Here is a 20865-nt window from a genome sequence, read left to right on the forward strand (position 1 = left end):
GGGTCTGATTAAGCTCAGCCAATACAGAGCCATTAGGGGCTTTTCTTGCTGGAGTTGCCATAGGGACAGATGGTTGGTATTTATAGATTAGGACGTATGTCCTGTGTGGAGTCTGGGATTGCTATAGATTGTTTGCCCTTTGGGTATAAGAAAGGCATGAGAAAAATAAAATGTATTATTATTATTATTATTATTATTATTATAAATTTTAGTGATATATGTTTTAACAATTTGACTGTTTCATTGGCTGGGGGAAACAGCTTGTATTACATATTCAACATTTGGTAGAAGCCTTTGTCAAGGGTGACTTACAGAAGTTCATTGTAGTCTCTATCATACCAACCATGCCAACTAGCTCATTTGGAGCTGGTCTGCTCGCTTGGACCGGCTTCTCTTTACTGTCGAAGATGCTTATGAAGTCAGACTGACCTGCAGCTCCCGCTGAGCTACAAGTGAAGATGACTCATCACTTCCTGGTTGCTTCACGGACCCCATGAAGCACCGTTTCCTCGTCAGAGATCCAGTCACTAGCTGCCACCTGCACAGAGCTTGTTGGAATTCACTCAGACTTCACAAAGCAATTGAAAGCCTGTCTCTGTATAGCGACCCTGCACACAGAGGTCACCTGGTGACCTAGCCATGGAGGTCAGGGCAGGCGTTTGCTGGGACAGCACCGGACATGGCTCAGTGGTGCTCTGGATTTAGTTTGTGAGCTGTGTTAGCCATTTTTGGGTGGATTTGTGTGTGTGTGTGTGTGTGTGTGTGTGTGCACGTGTCCGTGTGCGAGTGCGTGTGTGTGTGCGTGTGCGTGTGCGTGTGCGTGCACGTGCGCGTGCGAGTGTGTGTGTGTGCGTGTGTGTGTATGTGTGTGTGTGTGTGTGTGTGTGTGCGCATGTGTGTGTGCGCGTGTGTGTGTGCGCATGTGTGTGTGTGTGTGTGTGTGTGTGTGTGTGTGTGTGCGCGCATGTGTGTGTGTGAGTGTGTGTGTGTGTGTGTGTGTGTGTGTATGTGTGTGTGTGTGTGTGTGTGTGCGTGTGTGTGTGTGTGTGTGTGCGTGTGTGTGTGTGTAAAGTCCGTGGTCAGCATTTAGTCATTAATCTCTGTTTTACTGCCCTTGCACAGCTCAGGGTTGTCATAAGAAGCAGATGCCTCCTGCACTCACTGCAACCACAGAGCCTCAGGGCAAAGATCAAGAGACTGAATAAACACGGTGGATTTGCTTGCCTGCCTAAACTGTGCATATGTTTTCTTTTTTATCACACCAATTTGTGGGATGAACATTTAACCTTCAAGTGCAGCTGATTCCCTAATACACCTACCTATAAAAACACACCTGGTCTTCAGAGATCTTCAGGTGCTGTAAAGGCAAAAATGTATCATTTGTCACGTAGAACTTTAACACATTTAAACTTGATGTGTGATCAGAGGTTTCAGAGTAAATCAGTTCCACACATGCACACGCACATACACATACAGGAAAATGTCTGCTCCCTCTGCAGACCAAGAAGGGAAACCACAATCCATAAATCACATCTACACACACAAAAACCACGCCACACACGTGCAAATAGATTAACAATACCACCCTGAGCACAAGCCTTCATCCCTTTACTCATTCTCTCTCTGTGCAACTGACCTCTTATCAGAGTAGCGTGCTTCCGAAATTTCCTCTGGAGACAGATGCACAGCCGCTTTATGTTCTCGCTGCAAGAGCTGGTCGGATAACAGCGGGGCTTTGTCGGATAACAGCGGGGCTTCCCCCCACCCCGTCCCCGAGCTCATGGAACAACGGCGTTACAAAGCGCAGCGGAGGAGGTCACAGCCTCTCACCCACCAGGACCTGCGGTAGGACACCCATGACTGAATGAGGGGGTTGTGACCTCAGCAGAGGGTTTTGTGTGACGATAGGTCCTGGCAGATCTCAGGAAACAGGATCGTGATGTCATAAAGAGGCAGTCATTTAGGGTCAGCCGGGGTTAAGTGGTTTCCAAACAAAAAGGACAACACACCCGGAAGACTTTCAAGTGTCCCTTGGTAAAACAGCTTGAAATTAATAGTCCGTTAAGAAGGTGGAGTTCCGTTGCCTTGTCTGAAGGGGAGGGGTGGTGTTTGTGCTGAGAATGGGGATGGCAATACCTGGCACCTGAATCTGAATGCCGTACTGATTAATGGAGGAGTTTGAATCATCCTGGCCATGGAGTCCTGATTAGGTGTACATCGCATTTGCAATTTGTTTGTTTTTCCCCATGTCACTTGTGTGATTGCTCTCACTCACTCTTGCAATTGTCTGTTTCTCTCACTCTTGCTGTCTTTCTCTCTCTCTCTCTCTCTCTCTCTCTCTCTCTCTCTCTCTCTCTCTCTCTCTCTCTCTCTATCTATCTATCTATCTATCTCTTGCTCTCACTCTCTCTCTCTGTATCTCTCTCTCTGTCAGTCTGTTTTAATGGTTAAGTGTTATTTTCTGAAATCTCAGTTTAATTGCTGTAACCAGAGCCTAACAGTACTGCACATGCTTATACTGAATACCTCAAACACAAAATCCCTGCAAATGCCAACACTTGTGCACGTGTGCATGTGTGTGAGTGCATGTGTGGGTGTCTGTGAGATGTACCATTTAGGTTGGTAATAGTCTTTCTAGCTGCCTCACCCGTCTGTGGAAGTGGCTTGTCTGGATTGGGTTTCCTCATCATCAGCCTCCCACCCTTCATGACCTCCCTGCTGTGCAAGGCATTACCCACAATTCTCTGCTAAGAGGTGACCTTCCTATGATGGGGGCCAGTATGTGGGAATCTTCTCACCCCCTCTCTGCACGTGCTGTCTGTCCACACTGTCACATTCTGGAAAGATCTGTGATCCATGTCAAGTTTTCTTTCATTCTATCTCTCTTTCTCTGTCTTTCTCTCACTCTGTTATTGTTTCTGTAACTCTTGTCTTATATGTTCTTATTCCCAGCAATTATTTTTGTTTGTGTGTGTGTGTGTGTGTGTGTGTGTATGTGTGTGTGTGAGAGAGAGAGAGAGAGAGAGAGAGAGAGAGAGAAAGAGAGCGAGAGGGGGGGGGGGAGAACGGGGGCAATCTTGACAGGAATTACACTCATGCACACCTCTGCAGCCTCACACTCCCTTTATAGGGTCAAAAGTCATATCCATGAGAGGGTCCCCTAGCGATTGCACAGACACGGAAGTTTTAATTATTCCCAATGTACCTCTGTCTCAACTGCCTTTCCCTAGATGCCAGTGATTGCAGACTCTTGTTTTCATGCATCTTTATCATGTGAAATGGGTTGTTGTTGTTTTTTTTTCCTGGCTGGATAAACTCAGGGTGGGGTGCGGATGTGGGGATCAGGGTACAGATCTGAGCGCTGGCGTTCATTAATTTCCCACAACAATCGACCTACTTCGCTTTGCGGTTCTGACTCAGTGCGGACTACGGCAGTGAAGAAGCTACTCATCTAAACAGCAGTTGAGTGTGTATATGCGTGTGTGTGCATGTGATTTTACTGAGGGCTCAGTGTAGAACTGATGTGTTGAAAAGCAAACCACAGAGAAGAGGGTGTGAAGCCCAATGCGTCTCTCTCCTTCTCATTCTCTCTCTCTCTCCCTCTCATTCTCTCTCTCTCTCTCTCTCTCCCTCTCATTCTCTCTTTCTCTCCCTCTCATTCTCTCTCTCTCTCTCTCTCTCTCTCTCTCTCTCTCTCTCTCTCTCTCTCTCTCTCTCTCTCTCTCTCTCTCTCTCTCTCTCTCTCTCCCTCTCATTCTCTCTCTCTCTCTCTCTCTCCCTCTCATTCTCTCTTTCTCTCCCTCTCATTCTCTCTCTCTCTCTCTCTCTCTCTCTCTGTCTCTCCCTCTCATTCTCTCTCTCTCTCTCTCTCTCCCTCTCATTCTCTCTCTCTCTCTCTCTCTCCCTTTCTCTCCCTCTCATTCTCTCTCTCTCTCCCTCTCATTCTCTCTCTCTCTCTCTCTCTCTCTGTCTCTCTCTCTCTCTCTCCCTCTCATTCTCTCTCTCTCTCTCCCTCTCATTCTCTCTCTCTCTCTCTCCCTCTCATTCTCTCTCTCTCTCTCTCTCTCTCTCTCTCCCTCTCTTTCTCTCCCTCTCATTCTCTCTCTCTCTCTCTGTCTCTCCGTCTCTCTCTCTCTCTCTCTCTCTCTCTCTCTCCCTCTCCCTCTGATTCTCTCTCTCTCTCTCTCTTTTTCTCCCTCTCATTCTCTCTCTCTCTCTGTCTCTCTCTCTCTCTCTCTCTCCCTCTCATTCTCTCTCTCTCTCTCTCTCTCTCTCTCTCTCTCCCCCTCTCATTCTCTCTCTCTCATTCTCTCTCTCTCTCTCTCTCTCTCTCTGTCTCTCTCTCTCTCTCTCTCTCTCTCTCTCTCTCTCTCTCTCTCTCTCTCTGTCTCACTTCCCCCCAGCTGTCTGTGTTTGATGCAGCCAGCTGAGGTTGGGGCTGCCAGCGTATCTGGCAAGCTGGCGTTGGCCTTCCTCTCCATGGCTTGTGTGGACACTGTCTGCCGAGGCTGAAGTTGTTGACGTGATTGCCTCAGGGCTCGGCGTGCAGGCCGGCGCTCGTGATTCTTGGAACGAGGCAGGTGGATTCATGCAGTTGATATCTCACGCTCTGCACACATTCTAAACTAAGCTAAACTCAATTTCTGCCTCAGTAGGAATGCCTTAATAAATAAAAGACATTTAGCTTTGGTTAACAAGCAGTTTTCATGTGGGTCTGTATGGCGTAATGTGTAGGGCTTAGTGTGTAGTATCTAGTATCTACAGGTGTGTTTAGGGGATAGTGTAATATGACTGGTGGGAATGGGGTTCGTTGATCTGGTGTGGACAACCATGTGTGGATGGCTTGGTTAAGATGATGGCTCTGTTAAAATGAATTTGCTGAGGTCTTAAACAATTTCTGGATTTACCAAACTTAAATGAAATCTGGGTGAAACCTAATGTGAAACACCCATTATACCCAATCACTCTGTAACTCTGTACAAACCCAGCTCTCCAGACCAGCAGTCTGACTTACAAAGACATTGCACCTATTATGAGGCGTGTGTGTGTGTGTGTGTGTGTATGTGTGCATGCATATGTGTGTGAAAAAGTGAAATGCTGTGATTGCTCTTCTGTTCTAGTACATAGGTGAAAGTAAGAATGGTAGTGCAGACACACACACACACACACACACACACACACATACACACACACACATGTGTGCACACTAATGAGCAGAAGCTATCTACCCATGTACCTTTACAAGACTGTTAGAAGCTGCTGTCAGCCTTCTGACCACTTCATCTCTGGCTGTCTTCGCACTCTGTGCTCAACACATTCCTCTTCTAGAAGGTCACACTGCCAGTACTTCACTATAGCTTTGCCCCAGCTCCTCTGCAGGACACACACACACACACACATCAGAGCACAGACAGCTATGAATCAGACTACGCCCTTCTCTTCAGTGAGACAGGCAGCAGAGCCAACTTGCTTTTACACCTTGCAGTGCAAGGGGCGGACAGTCTTGTAAGGTTGGCCTGGGTTAGCCACATATGTCAGTCATAAGAAGTTGTGAGCAGGTCTGACCAGACTGAGAAACCCTAAAGAGACCTTTCCAGTTACTTGACAGGGTTTGGCTGGAAGACCACAGTGATTGAAACTGAGAAGCAAAGAACTGCATGTGGGGCTTTGGTTTACCTACAATTCTTACTTAAATTAATGCACATTTATAATTACAAAAATGATATATGATCACTTTTTTAATTTGTAACTTTAGTGGAAATATGAATGATATATATGAATATACATCTTTTTTGGGCAGCAAACCAAATGAAAGAAAGATGAAAGAGAAAGATTAATACTTTGATACTATTGATGCCATTAATTGGCAAGTTCTAATTAGCAGAATTTATAGAGTAAACCCATTACTGACTAATAAATATTCCAGGAAAATTTGTTGAATGACAAATTACATATTGTTGTGTGTTTGTAGTAGAAATGAGGAGTAAAGGTGCATTAGAACATGTTAGTCACTCTGAGTTAATTCCTCTGTTAGTTAATTCATCCCCAAGGCCTCTCTTCACAGCGCTTTGGGTCAGTATATTTATTTGCAGACATCCGTGGGCCAATGTTTTTTAGTCGTCTCTCACACCCTCCGTTCGCCGCTAGCACTACATCCCCTCACTCTTGTGTGCGTGTGCGTGCTTGGGTATGTGTGTGCATGTTTGTGCACATTCGTACATGTGAAACGAAGGCAGACACAGCTGACAGTTCATTTACGTCCCTCACCTGCTGGACGGCGCTCTTCCAGCCATGCCTGTCTTTACGGGGAGAAGCTCTTTCCTCGTGGAGCTGTTCCTCTCTGTCTGGTGCTGAATGTGATTGTGAACCATAACCCACATGACGAGACTGTGGATTTAAATTGCTAGTTGAAATCTAGTTTACACCCTGTTTCCAGTGTCAGCTGTGTAGCAGCTGCTCTAAAGGCAGGTGTTTCCCTCAAGCTGGAGCAGTCCAGCCTTCTGTGCTTTTGCGCAGTGGAATGGCAGAAGGATCTTCGCTCAGATCATCTCGTCCATTCCGCTCACTCACATAACAATGACTCTCCCTGAGCCAAGAGATCATCCGTCAGGGCTCCAGTTAGACAGCACAAGTGCAATGAGTTGGCGTTCAGCTCCGTCACCGGTAATCCTCATCTCAGTGGAGCTCCACCGCTGACAGCTTTACCACTGGGACTCAAAACCATGTTCTTTTTGTGGTTGACCACATTGTTTTCGTGCAGACATGAAACTCTGGGCCTGACGAGGATGGGCTGGATGAGAAGAAATTATAGTAGGTTATGTAGTGCTGTTTTTGCATTCTGGTTTCTTGTTTTAGGGTTTATTTTGGATTAGGCCTGGTGTGTCACAACTAAAGCTACAAATATTCTAAGTGCATTATTGCTTTAATGAGTAGTCCACAGGATAATGAAACTATAAAAATAATAATAAAAATAGTATTTTGTATGAATGATGTAGTGTAAGGGCCATGTTTAAGTGATTCTGATATTTTTTTTAACTGAAAGGACATTAAAAAAGCATTTGGAGGGGTAATGGTGTGCAAAGCTGTTATGGACTGTGGCATTTGTAGGGTTAATGGTGGATGACAAGATGGTTGTACTGAAAAACAATCCTTCCCTCTCAATCACGTTTCCTGGTTATATGGTATAGCTGGTACGGTGATGATGTCTGCTCGGTGCTGTATGGGATGTGGAGGTCTCCACAGTAGGGCTGAAGATCAGGGCTCTAGGGAGATGGAGCACTACCTGTGTGTGTGTGTGTGTGTGTGTGTGTGTGTGTGTGTGTGTGTGTGTGTGTGTGTGTGTGCGTGTGTGAGAGAGAGAGAGAGAGAGAGAGAGAGAGAGAGAGAGAGAGAGAGAGAGAGAGTGAGACAGGTTAACAGTAGTTTGGAGGAGGCAGGTGGAGGGGTTATTGGTTTCAAAGTCATCTGGATGATAATGTCCTTTATTAATATGTTTGTGCTGGGAGGGGGATCAAGTTAAATGTCATCTGGAGGATGCTTCCCTTAGAGAGTGAAATATAAAGGGGCAAACAGACAGGCTTGCCTTAGAGAGAGAGAGAGAGAGAGAGAGAGAGAGAGAGAGAGAGAGAGAGAGAGAGAGAGACACACACACACACACACACACACAGGCTTACCAGAGAGAGGGAGTTGGATGGGCAGACACACAAGCTTGCCTTAGAGAGCGAGAGAGAGAGAGAGAGAGAGAGAGAGAGAGAGAGAGAGAGAGAGAGCGAGAGAGAGAGCGAGAGAGAGAGAGAGAGAGAGAGAGAGAGAATGAGAGGGAGAGAGAGAGAGAGAGCGAGAGAGAGCGAGAGAGAGAGCGAGAGAGAGAGAGAGAGAGAGAGAGAGAGAGAGAATGAGAGGGAGAGAGAGAGAGAGAGCGAGAGAGAGCGAGAGAGAGAGCGAGAGAGAGAGAGAGCGAGAGAGAGAGAGAGAGAGAGAGAGAGGGAGACACACACACAGGCTTACTAGAGAGAGGGAGTTGGATGGGCAGACAGACAAGCTTGCCTTAGAGAGAGAGAGAGAGAGAGAGAGAGAGAGAGCGAGAGAGAGAGAGAGAGAGCGAGAGAGAGAGAGAGAGAGAGAGAGAGAGAATGAGAGGGAGAGAGAGAGAGAGAGCGAGAGAGAGCGAGAGAGAGAGCGAGAGAGAGAGAGAGAGAGAGAGAGAGAGAGAGAATGAGAGGGAGAGAGAGAGAGAGAGCGAGAGAGAGCGAGAGAGAGAGCGAGAGAGAGAGAGAGCGAGAGAGAGAGAGAGAGAGAGAGGGAGACACACACACAGGCTTACTAGAGAGAGGGAGTTGGATGGGCAGACAGACAAGCTTGCCTTAGAGAGAGAGAGAGAGAGAGAGAGAGAGAGCGAGAGAGAGAGAGAGAGAGAGAGAGAGAGAGAGAGAGAGAGCGAGAGAGAGAGAGAGAGAGCGAGAGAGAGAGAGAGAGAGAGAGCGAGAGAGAGAGAGAGAGAGAGAGAGAGAGAATGAGAGGGAGAGAGAGAGAGAGAGCGAGAGAGAGCGAGAGAGAGAGAGAGCGAGAGAGAGGGAGACACACACACAGGCTTACTAGAGAGAGGGAGTTGGATGGGCAGACAGACAAGCTTGCCTTGGGAGCTGGGTAGGAGCAGACAGGCTTGATGGAGGCTTTAAGGGATGGGGACAAAGTAACATACTAAAAGAAGAGGACAGTGACGTATAGCTTCTTAAAATGATGTCTTTGGTTGTGTGTGCGTGTGTGTGTTTACATGTGTGTCGTTGGGACCATTCCAGCACTGAGATTCTATTACTCCTTAGCTGAGCCGATTCCTCCAGCTGAGCGAACCGCAGGCATCTCGGATCTAATTTTGACTTTCATTCCTCAACGAACAAACTAGAGTGCACTGAAGACTTCCAAACTGCTTCTGTTGCACCCGTCAGCTGCGACATCGGAGCCCCAACCCACCCCAGGCGTCGTGAGTCACACATGCATTCACTATAACCGCAAAACGGACTCGTAGAAGAGCCCCGTCCTGGTGCACGGCCACGCCACTGGTTGTCCGAGCCTAGGTGGGGTGCAGCACCACGCAGTCTGACTGAGGCATGGTTTCTGGCCTTGGCTCTTCACCAGCTGCCCACGGAGGCATGACGACCATCGCCTTCCTTAACTCTCTGTCACTAACGCACCGCGCCCCGGTACCGCACTCGGAATCGCACCACCCACAGGCCTTTCCTCCTCCGCCCCACTGAATAATACCTACAGTTTCCTCAGCAACTCCGTTAGATCGTTTATGGCATATTTTCTTGCCAGTGCATAGTCTTTTTAAGCAAGTTTTGCCATGACAGATGGCAAAAAAAACTTGCCAGGAAGTTTTTTTTGAATGACGAGTAATTTTACTGATTGGTTCATTTTAAAATGCCCCTACTAATGTCCAGCAGTAATGTAAGATTTTCAGCCTTAGATCATCACACTTCTCTCTGTATTTAGGCTGTTACTTTTGGTCGGGCTCAAGAGCTCATGCAGCTTAAATCCACGTATGCCCCACCCCCTTCTCTCTCTTCATCTTTCTCTCTCTTTCTCTCTCTCTTCATTTTTCTCTCTCTTTCTCTCCCATGTCTCCTTTTCTCCTGCCCTCTCTCTCTTTCTCCATGTACTTGCACACTGCCCCCCCTCCTGCTGGTTGCCGCAGTGTTTCATGCTGTATAATGCATTAGCAGTAAATGTGCAGCAGGTAAGCAAACACACTTAGAGTGAATGTCTTGCAGGAGGCCCATAGCTCACATTAGGACTATTGTTATGGAAATCACAATTCATTTTCACCGTAAAGGACACAATGTATAACCCTAACAGTGTCCCTGTCTTATCTCTCTCTCTCTCTCTCTCTCTCTCTCTCTCTCTCTCTCTCTTTCACACACACACACACACACACACACACACACACACACACACTCTCTCTCTCTCTCTCTCTCTCTCTCTCTCTCTCTCTCTCTCTCTCTCTCTTTCCTAAAATGGCATGCAGGAAGGACATCTGTGGACACACCCAATAGTAGGAAAAATGCCAGAACTTTCTGGGAAAAAAATCACATGCACACACACACACAAACACGCACACACAGAGTAACAGAGAGAGAGAGGGAAATAACCACATTCCGGTTATCTACTGGTTATTTATAATTTCCACAGCCATGCAGTCGCCAAGCTGAATGGGAATACTGATTATATTTGTTCTCTAACATGTCTGTTTGTTCTTACACCCACACACGTGGACACACACACACACACACACACACACACACACACACACACACACACACACACACACACACACACATACTCACACAGAAACACACACACACACACACACACACACATACTCACACAAACACACACACACACACACACTCACACACACACACACACACACACATACTCACACATACTCACACACACACACACACACACACACACACACACTCACACACACACACACACACACAAACACACACACACACACACACACACACACACACACACACACACACACACACACACACACACACACACACTACCTTTTAGTAGTAATAATTAAAAGTAATGACCTACTGCTTTCTAGCAGTTATTGTCTTTATTCCATATGATAATTCCATATGATAATTCCATGTGATAATTCCATATGATAATTCCACCTGAATAGGGGCTTTCTGACCCTGCCAGGCCTCCACTTTTGTAGTCTGTGGTAGGCTATCAGAAGGTGAGTGGCAGGAATGCTATAACATAATAGATTATCAGGCTCAGCTCAAAAACCCATGCTGGTCTGCTAGAGCCCCTGGTTCCTGTTTTACACTGAGGAGTTGCTTGTTGGCTGTACTGAGCTATTCTATACTGCCTGGTTAGCAATTAGACTATATGTTAGTTTGCTACACTTTGAGTTTGCTAGTTAACTATTTAGGCTATTGAGATAGTTATCTATTAAAAGGAGTTAGCTATTAGACTAGAAGCTAGTTAGTTACTAAATTATGAGTTATTAGACTGAGAGTCGACTTCTGTTAAGTTGGTCATTCCTGGGGCTTATTTCATCTGCCAGCCTGAAACTGAACCGATATCTAGCTCTGGATGTGGAATTTTCTGTCATCTCCGCATCACACTCTCATAATCAGGTATGAGAATCGCACTTCACATGTCCTCACCCTGACAACAGCTACAGACAGTGTGCACAGTTTTAGACAAACATATCTCTCTTGGTCAACCTTGTTCATGCAGAACTGATACATCCCTTCATTATGGTATAGAAGTGTTAAAAACCAGATTCGGTGGCAGCATGTGCTCAGAGGTACCCTAATAAAGGCTGGAAATAGGGTACTTTTATTAGGCTATTGAAGCACGGTTTATCAAAAGTAAACATATGATTCATTTCATTATTACACTGATTTTCAATTATTTGTTCTGTTTCAATCACTTGTCTTTTTTTTTTTTTGCAAAGTGTACTGAATTGCTTTTTTTAAAGTAGCAGCTATACTGGTGAGCTGTGAGCAAATTTTTTTGTTTTCTTTTATATATTTTGTTTCTACACCATGGGGTCTTTATCATTTCATCATAGCCAAGACTTTTCGTGTGTGCATGCGTGCATGCATGCTCATGGGACATTTGACAACTGTGAAGGAACAGCTTGACCTATGACCTATGACCTATGACCTATGATGTGGCGCTTCAGATCATACCCAGCACAGAGTCAATGTGTTCAGAGGTTCTCTGTACATACACATGTACATATACAAAATGGAGCTAATGTTCATACAGTGGTTGTCTGTTTCTTGCCATACTTGTCTGTATGCCCTGATGGACCTAATGCATGTGTGTCTGACAGTAAGGGACTCTTTTCAGACACATTATTTTCCTGTGTTACATTGTGATGTCCCATCTTTTATTTCTTGTACCAAGCCTCCCATAGTATCTCTGCTCCTAGAAGGCAATAAAGCCTTCATAAAGTTTGTCACAACACATTCACAACATTTCAGTTATGATTAATGCAAAGATAGAGGTCAGCAAAATTTCAGACTCTCTGTGAGACATCACAATCTGCGTATGTGTGATGAACACTGCTGTGGGGCCTAGCGGTGGGGTCTCACCATTTATAGACCAACCTGCCTAATCGACTTAAGCCTCCAGTACCGTACACAACAGAGCAGCACAATAGCAAGCCGAGCGGTTGTTTGTGTGTTTTGGTCAAGGGAGAACTGAAGACACACAGCGTGCGGCACCGCTGCTGGTTTGGTTGGTGCGTTCAGGGACATTAATGAGGAACAGCGTGGTGCGGTTTCTCTCCCTCTTTCCTCTATTGTGCTCTAATGTGCTTCTCTCTCTTGCCCTGCAAAATGCATTGAACAGCTAAAATGTAGCACCTTCCTCTAACAGAGAACCCTCAAATCATGCATTAACTGGGTCAGCTGTTTTTACCTGAATTGTAAATATAAAAATGTAATGGTGGAGCCAAAGTGGATTAATTTGGACCTGATGAAAATGTAGCATGCAAAGCCCTCTCATACGTGTCTAGTGTAATAACACACAGTGACTGTGTGTATTATGTACCAGTGTAGAGCTGGGCGATGTCTTCTTAGCTAGCATATGAAGATAGACAATGAGGGGTGAGGTTAGCAGTATACTTAACAAAATTGTTTTAAATTTAATTTCATTTTTAAATTTGTAACTCACTCACACTCATTTAACAGGCTGAGGATTCACCACTAGGGGACACTGTTGTCACTCAAGTAGCGGCACAAGGTAGGTGGCCATTCCCATCAATGACAATTCATGTCCATTTTATAAGAGTAACGGCTTAAATCGGTTCCTGCAATATCACCCCCGTGGCGGAAATCACAACGCGGGTTAACTAGTATGACATCATTTTGTAAGCAGATGTGCTTCTGTCCATATTGAGAGATTTAATTGAGATTAAAGAAAAGAAAAGAAAACGACAGTCTCTGTGAGTCCAGATTAGTCAATTTCCCATAACAATCCTGTATAGTTTGCCAAAGCTTCAGCAGTAACCAACTCCAGTCATGCAGGACAGGGACTCATCTGATTAGCTCAAACCATCGATCCCACGCAGGCTGATTTGCCCTCTGGTAGGTGGGTACTGTTTGCAAATCAAGACTCGCCATGTCTCCGGTGTTCTTTGGCAGCCATTCTGGTGAGGTAATTGGCTTTGTGTTTGAGCGAGCTGTGTTTGTATAATGGATCCTATGATGTCTCATCTCACATGGGGCTGGGCCAAGTGGTGCTGTGATTGTTCAATGTCACCTGCACAATGGTGAGTATAGTAAACTTGTTCCTGAAGTTATGATACAACGAACAAGCAGAATGATTAGAGGAAGCATGTTTCTTTGGCTGCTAACGTTGCTCTGCTCAGAGCGTTGGGTCTTGCAGAGCTCTGACTGTGGACTGAGGGTGAAAAATAGAGTTTTCTTCAGATTAAAAGCAACACACACACACATGCACATACACAAACAAATAGTATTATTTCTCCAGTTTTGAGACAAAACAGACTCATAAACATGAACATAATCAACACCCCTTAATGGGCTGGAATGTTGCTTAATGTCTGCCATATTAAAAGCCATAAACAATGATACAGTGCTATCCCTAGACAATCAGTGATGTGTGTGTCTGCATGTGTGTGTGTGAATGTGTTGGTGTGTGTGTGTCTTTGTGTGTGTGTGTGTGTGTTCTTTGCTCTTGGCCTCTGGGCCTCTCTACTTTTACACAGCACTCAGCAAAAAAAGTGACTATATTAGCATGTGTGTGTGCGTGCTCATGTGAATGTGTATGAGCGTGTATGAGAGAGAGCATTTCATCTTTTTCATATTTATTGTGTGCCTGTTGGTAAAGAAGTGCACGAGCAGCTGTATTTATGACAATTACATAACTACACAAAGTGATATACATTTACTCTGTGTGTCTGTGATTGTGGTGGACACTTCCTTATTTCACTGCCACCTCCTGTTCATCTATAACCTGTTATTCTGTGAGCGATTCAATTACTTCCATCCTCTAACATCCGCCCCATGTGCATGCCACACATGCAAGCTTATGGTCTTCACGCTTGTGCCTAAAATTATTAATCGCATGCAGAAATTAAAACAAGCATAGTCTAAATTATTTGCCGGCTGTTTCCTTGGGCCCTGTGCTGTCACACGGCGAGGCTCGATGCAAACCCGACGCGGGCCTCCGCGCATTGCCAGATGAGTCCGAAATCCCAGCCTGGCTTCACCAACATTGCTTGTGATGGCTTTTGTCTAAAGGAGCATAAACTGGAGGTAGCAAACCGTGAAAGATGCCAATCTCCTCCAGCAGGTTTCAGGCAAAGATAATTGTGCGTAATCCTGCAGACCTGCAGCCATCAGCCGTTTGCCTGGTTCTTCATGGCCAGACGTGCCGTTTTCACTTGCATTCTCTGGCACATGTTTTTTTTGGGGGGGTGGGGGGGGGTGGGGGTTGCAATCTGACAACCCCTTTTGATCAGTCACAGAAATGGTTGAATTTGTTAAGGCTTCTTCAGTCTTTTAGGGTGACGGATATGGATTAGTCTGCAGACTAGCGCTCCTGTCGACACCAAGTCATGTGAGGACCGCTGTCATTTTTCACAGTAATTAAAAGCTCATCGGGCCCCCATTGTGCATATGCAAACACACACACACACACACAAATACACACATACACACTATAGCAACAGTGGGTAAATGGTTGTTAATGCTGATTTATGCCTGAGATTTACTACTAATGGCTTATAGTCCTCATATTCATTAAGGAGAGAGGAGACATCTTATTTACTATTCACACCCATGCACACACACAGCAGCATGGTTGGTTATTGAGTAGAGTCTGTCTACGCTTAAATATTCTGCTGGTGATTTCAGTGGTTGAGTGTCTGCATTTCTACACTCTCGACCGGCATCTCTTTACCATCTTAGCCAAAAACTGAACTGTGACTGAGACTGTAGTGCTGTTGGTCTGATGATAATATGGTAGAGAACAGGCAGCTGTGCGTTTTTACCCATTAAGTGTGTTCAGTGATGAACAGAAGGAGTGACCATTAAGCCTTAACTCCTAAATTCAAGATAAGTTGTGTGTGGGGGGGGCGAGGGGTGTGTTGGGCATGCATGCATGTGTGTGTGTGTGTGTGTGTGTGTGTGTGTCCCCAGAGCTTTTTGGCTAATCAGATTGTGGTGTGTCCTGCTGTGTAAATTGCTTTCCTCATGCCTCTATGTACAGCAGCTAGTCTTGTATTACATCCCGAGTAATTAGCCAAGTGATTGTAACTGCTGAAAGTACATCATATTTATTGCAAGGACATTAACATATAACATGATGGTACATTCCAATTTAACATCCAGTACTTTATTAATTAATCATATCTAGGTTAATTAATTAATCACATCTGGGTTTATTGATTAATCACATCTAGGTCTAGGTTAATGCTTTAGTCTGCTTTATGAGCAGTTATAACATGCTTATAAACCCTCACAGGCACTGCAGGGGCAGAGCGCGTGTGCGGTAAGTGGGTGGAAGCAGCTTTTAATCGTGGGTATGCGAGGACGCTTGCGGGGGCTAAACAAGCAGGTCATGTGGCAGGAGCCTCCACTGCTGCTACGGCTGCTGTCTGTGCTGCAGCCGGCCACGCCGAGGCGACGCTGCAGTCCGCCTCTCGCTCCCTACCGTGCTGAGCGGGCGTGTGCCGCCCCATGGAAGGTTAACGACTTCACCAGGCAATGAGCGATTTGTTCCGTGATGGTAATCGCGGCAGAGCGATCCTCCGCTGATGCCGCTTTGCCTTTGCTGCAGACGTTTGATTACACGGGGGCTCAACTGCACACTCTCGGAGTTGCGGACTTTTCAGATGCGGGTAGAGAGGCACAAATAGCTCCTTGTCTGGGGTTCTTTTGTTTGTGCGTTTCAGAAGTTTTCAGTCACATTTTTGGTAAGAAATTATTCCCTTTTCATACATTTCTTTATGAAACATTTATATAAACCCATATGTAATATAGATTTAAACATAAAATCTACATTTACATTCGCTAAAAAATTGCCATGTATACAGTTTCAGAGGCAGGCTTTTTAATAAGACTTTCAAATAATGCTGTCAGATAACCAGCACATTTATCTAGACCAAAGGACTGGCCCTTTTTTACGTCCTCCCTACAAGGCTATGGTGGTGATTTGCCAAATAATTAAAGCGCAGACTAAGGTGCATAAATCACTGGCGCATGCCATGTTCATTTTCTGACCGCAGCGTCCGTTGTAAGCCATGCTAACATATCCACACTGATTTACCACGCTAGGCTCCTGGGTGACAAAGCCGTAAAGTTTTATGTGGCTTTTAATGATCAGGCTTTGCTATGCCAGGAGTCCAGGCTTGGCCTGGAACGGAGGCCCGCACGGTAATGAGCTCCTGACAAGCTCACAACGAGCCTGGACCCATTTACGTTACTGCAGAGCATCGTTAGGGATTCCTGTCTGGCAGCAGGAGTTCAGCGAACTCTCGGCATGGGTGGCGTGGGTCCCAGCTGGAGCGCTCAGTTATTGTTTGCGGACCGCCGTGTGAGAGAGAGAAAGAGAGACACACAGAGATAGACAGACATCTAAAAGGAGAGAAAGATACAAGCTGGCCATTATGGCTATGACCTTGAGCTCAGATGGGGTGGCTGGGTTTTCGGCTGCAGCTCAGAAAATGGAGGGGGGGGGGGAGACAAAAAGGAGTGGATGAGGGAAGGGGAGGAGGAAAGAATGATAGGAGGAGAGAAGGAGGGAGGAGTGAGTGTGTGGGAGGCAACTGATGAGACATGATGGGTGTCGTCAGAGCTGGAACAAAAGTGGAAAAGTGAGAGAGGCTGCTTGATTATAAGGTGAAGATGGCACCCCTGTGTACGTGTGTGTGTGTGTGTGTGTGTGTGTGTGTGTGTGTGTACGTGTGTGTACGTGTGTGTGTGTGTGTGTGTACGTGTGTGTGTGTGTGTGTGTGTGTGTGTGTGTGTGTGTGTGTGTGTGTGTGTGTGTGTGTATCTGTGTGCGAGCATGTGAGTGTGGGTGATTCTAACCATCAGAAACACACTCAGGGGTAAATGGGCTCCTTCCCAACACTGCGCTCACTGGCTGAGGTGATGCACCGCCTTTTGGCTCCAGGAGGTCAGCAGGTCAAACTCCCCACCTGCGTTTTGACCTTCATGTTGATTTATCAGTTCTGCTTACACTTATCCTCCGCCTCGCACACGTCCACCTGTCATACTTTCAAATAAAAGGCCGTAATTTTTAATCGCTTATTTGCTTTCTTCACCCGGTTTTGCTGGCCACATAACCCTCACCATCCACTTTATTAGAAACATTTATTTATTTGAAACATCTTGTACATTGTACAGGAGGAGTCTGTAGCCTACCTGTTGCCATGCACAGTTTGAATTATCCCCCTAACTCTTCATTGGTAGTCAGTCTCCTACCACGGGACAGGTGCTGGCTTGATATGTTTGGGCATCAGAGTGCTCTTAACCCTGCACTGTCACAGCTGTACTAAGAAAGGTTCTCTACTGTAGTAACATCTGCACTGAAGACTGGCCTGCACTGGCCTGGTACTAGGTGTACGGCAGCAGACAAGTTACAGTCTGTAACTGTAAGTATAAAGTTCCCTCATAGGATATATAGCTCCTAAAGTGGTCAGGAAGAGCAGCTGTCAGTTAGGTGTTTGTAATAGAGACAGGCGAGTATATACAATATCCATAGGCTGATCTATATTATATATGATCCATACATTTCAGCGGCTAATATTTATTTATAATGACTAGATTCATTCCAGCATCAGGAGCAATGAAGGCCCAGGGCAGGTTATATGGTGTCACTCTCAGTCATTAAGACACACCCAAGCATACACACACCCATGCATGCCCCCCCCCCCCCCCCCCCCCCCCACACACACACACACATGCATGGCTTGTTGTGGTTACAGGGAGTCTTGATGCCCCCATGTTAGATTAAGTCCGTCTAATTTATAGCCTAAGATAAGGATTAGCCTACAGCCTGGACACTGATCACCCTCTTCCCTGTAACTGATGACCTCTGGCTACTTGGCTACTTTAGCTGTGTTTGTATGAGCAGTTCATAATGCGACTGTGCATTTTATTGATTTAAACTGCTTTCTAAATTACGATACTGCTCACATACAGTATATGTGTGCTGAATACGTAATCTAAATGTGTTGATCAGTATTCTGAGTTGTGTCGTTGAAAACCATACTTATCCATTTTAAGCATTATGCAGAAGTCTGTTGAACAAACAACTGAAAGTAATAAACGTCCAAATCCAGGTTCTTTTGTAATTGTATTTCTTTTTTCTATACGCACAATAATATATGTTGTTTGTCCCATGAGCCCTTATTTCACAAATGAGATACAGCTGAGGAATGGAATGGCACTGAAAGCTGAGAGCTGGTAACATTTTCTGGCCATCCTGTGCCATCAGCCTCAGATCTGATTAAACAATCTGCCCACACTGATCGTGTATGGCCTAATTAGGAGAGTTCATGGTTCCCTGTGGTGTATTCTGAGGGTCAAGAGCCAGAACTGAAGACATAGTCCAGATAAAACAGTATTCCATCAGGCCTAATTAATCAACCTGTAACTCGATTGCCCTGAGTGGCTGTAATTATCCTTGTCCTTTAATTAACACCATCAAGGTCATAAAGGTTCATCAGAATCTGTCATGTCTACATCCTGCAAGGTATTAGACAACATTTTCTACTTTTGTATCTGCCTCTGCCTCTGTTTGATGTATATTTAAAGATCAAGACTACATGTCACACACAGAGCAGCCTGATCAATATTAGCATCTTTCCAGCATCTTTAAACCCTGCCACAATCCCCCGCTCTGCCCATAAAAGCACACTATATTCAATCCTGAGAGAGGGAGAAAGAGAGAGAGAGAGTTTAAGATATGTGGGAGAGAGTGTGTTTAGGATAGTGATAGAGAGAAGAATTATGAATGATTCTGCCTTACTCAAATCTGCCAGGCAGAGATGTGACATTGGCACTCTCTGTCCTGCTGCTGTAATATTGATTAAAAACCCTTTGAGACTGCATATCTATTCCTTTCAATTGTTCCTGCTGGAGTGGGTGGGGACTTTCAGACACACACACACACACACAAAGAGAGCAAGAAGAACCGTTCTTACACCCCAGCTAAATATTTGTGTAATGTTTTATCTTTAATGTTCCACTGACAACTGACAAAGACGTGGTATCTAGTGAGGGAGGTGTGTGTGGGTGGGTGGGGGGGTATTAGGGAGTATTTCTCAGTGAAGAGAGCTATCAGTAATGAAGATTTCCTCTGCTTCCTGGAATGCACCTGCTTTACATGCTTGTAGGATGTCTGTTGTTTGAGTGTAAATTAGTATTCTATTCTTTTCGAACCACATCAAGCAAGATTTTTACCTTTTAATTGTATTTATCATTACTTTTTGCAATTATGTTGATTATCTAAGGGATTTAAAAAGAAGAAGCTCAGTTCTGAATGAGTGGTGTTGAACTGACTGTGTGATCAGGGTGTTTAAAGTTGACTGGAAGTGTCAACTGGGCAGAGGTCACACTGAGGCCTCTGCCACAGAACTCCAGAGAATGCAGGTCAGCTTGGCATTCAAGGCTTTCTGATATTCCTCAAGTGCAACCTGTAAGCTTTGTTTTATCCATTTTATTTTTATTTGTAAAAATTATGTTGATAGTGGTAATTACTGCAGCCTTTTATTCAAAGGTCTTTCTCAAATACATTTTAGAATTGCATCATACCTTTGCATCACACTTTATAGTCTTTAACATGCATGAAGTTTACAATACAAAGTCCTTTGGTCTCATCAGTCAGTGTTCTAAAAGCTTGAGACTGAGGTAGACCATGTGGTGAATGACTGGATGCATGGATCTCTTTGATCTCTTTGGCTACACGTAAAGAAAGACAGGGAACTCAAATTCTATCCATTGAACACAGGATCTTTGGAGACGCCAAATGCTGCCTATAGCTTCTTTGAATATTCATCAGATCACTTTGTTTGTTGTACCACTAGCTCATTAACATGTTGATTAGCCAATCAGCTTCTGTCATGTCACCATGGTTCGAAACTCAAGGAACCTCATCACATTCAGGCCTGCGTACGCTTTGTCTCCATCCCCGGCTCCACAGACCCCCAGTTGGGCCTGGCGGACAATAGCACACACTACACTGCCCGCTGTTGTCATCCAGCCTCCTGCTGATGGGCTGCATTCAGCGCCCATACAGCCCAATCACCAGCTTTTGTTCCAGCCGCACTTCTGTCGGGGGGTTCAGAAACGAGGCCGCGGCAGGAAATTGAAACATTCATGTTCCTTGTCTCTTGGTGTTTCTTCCCGGAAAAAAAATGGCTCCAGACAGCATGAGGCACTCTGTGGGACACACACTACGGGAAACAGACAGCGTGCACATTTCCGCTGCGACCTGATGGTATGCCTCAGTACACAGGAGCCATTAGCCGCCACTTTAACGTTGTCTTTCTGAACTTAATTACTGAACTTAATTAGCATGCCTTTAAAACTGCTTCCCCAGATGGAGGTCTTTCATAACAGATTATAACTGAACCTTAGTACTCTCCATTACTGGCCAGTCCATTATCGATAGAAAAAGCCTTGCTCCGTTTCACCCCAACCCCTGCACCCCCCCATCCCCCTGGCCTGTCCTTGAGGACTTGGCATCGTGGAAGGCTTGCGGAGATAAATGTGTTTCTGACAGACCTCCCTGCGCTAATAAAACAGCAGGCCTGTGCTCTGGTCATTAGTCTCTGCTCTGTAAATAACAGCT

General features: G+C 45.4%; 1 protein-coding gene across 6 annotated transcripts in view; it reads left to right on the forward strand.

Moving 5' to 3' along the window:
- Nucleotides 1-20865, forward strand: part of sash1a (SAM and SH3 domain containing 1a) — a 236598-nt gene that overhangs the window by 15868 nt on the left and 199865 nt on the right. The window lies entirely within an intron of this gene.

This window comes from Electrophorus electricus, chromosome 2, assembly GCF_041902795.1.
Source record: "Electrophorus electricus isolate QZ-2024a chromosome 2, ASM4190279v1, whole genome shotgun sequence".
NCBI lineage: Eukaryota > Metazoa > Chordata > Actinopteri > Gymnotiformes > Gymnotidae > Electrophorus > Electrophorus electricus.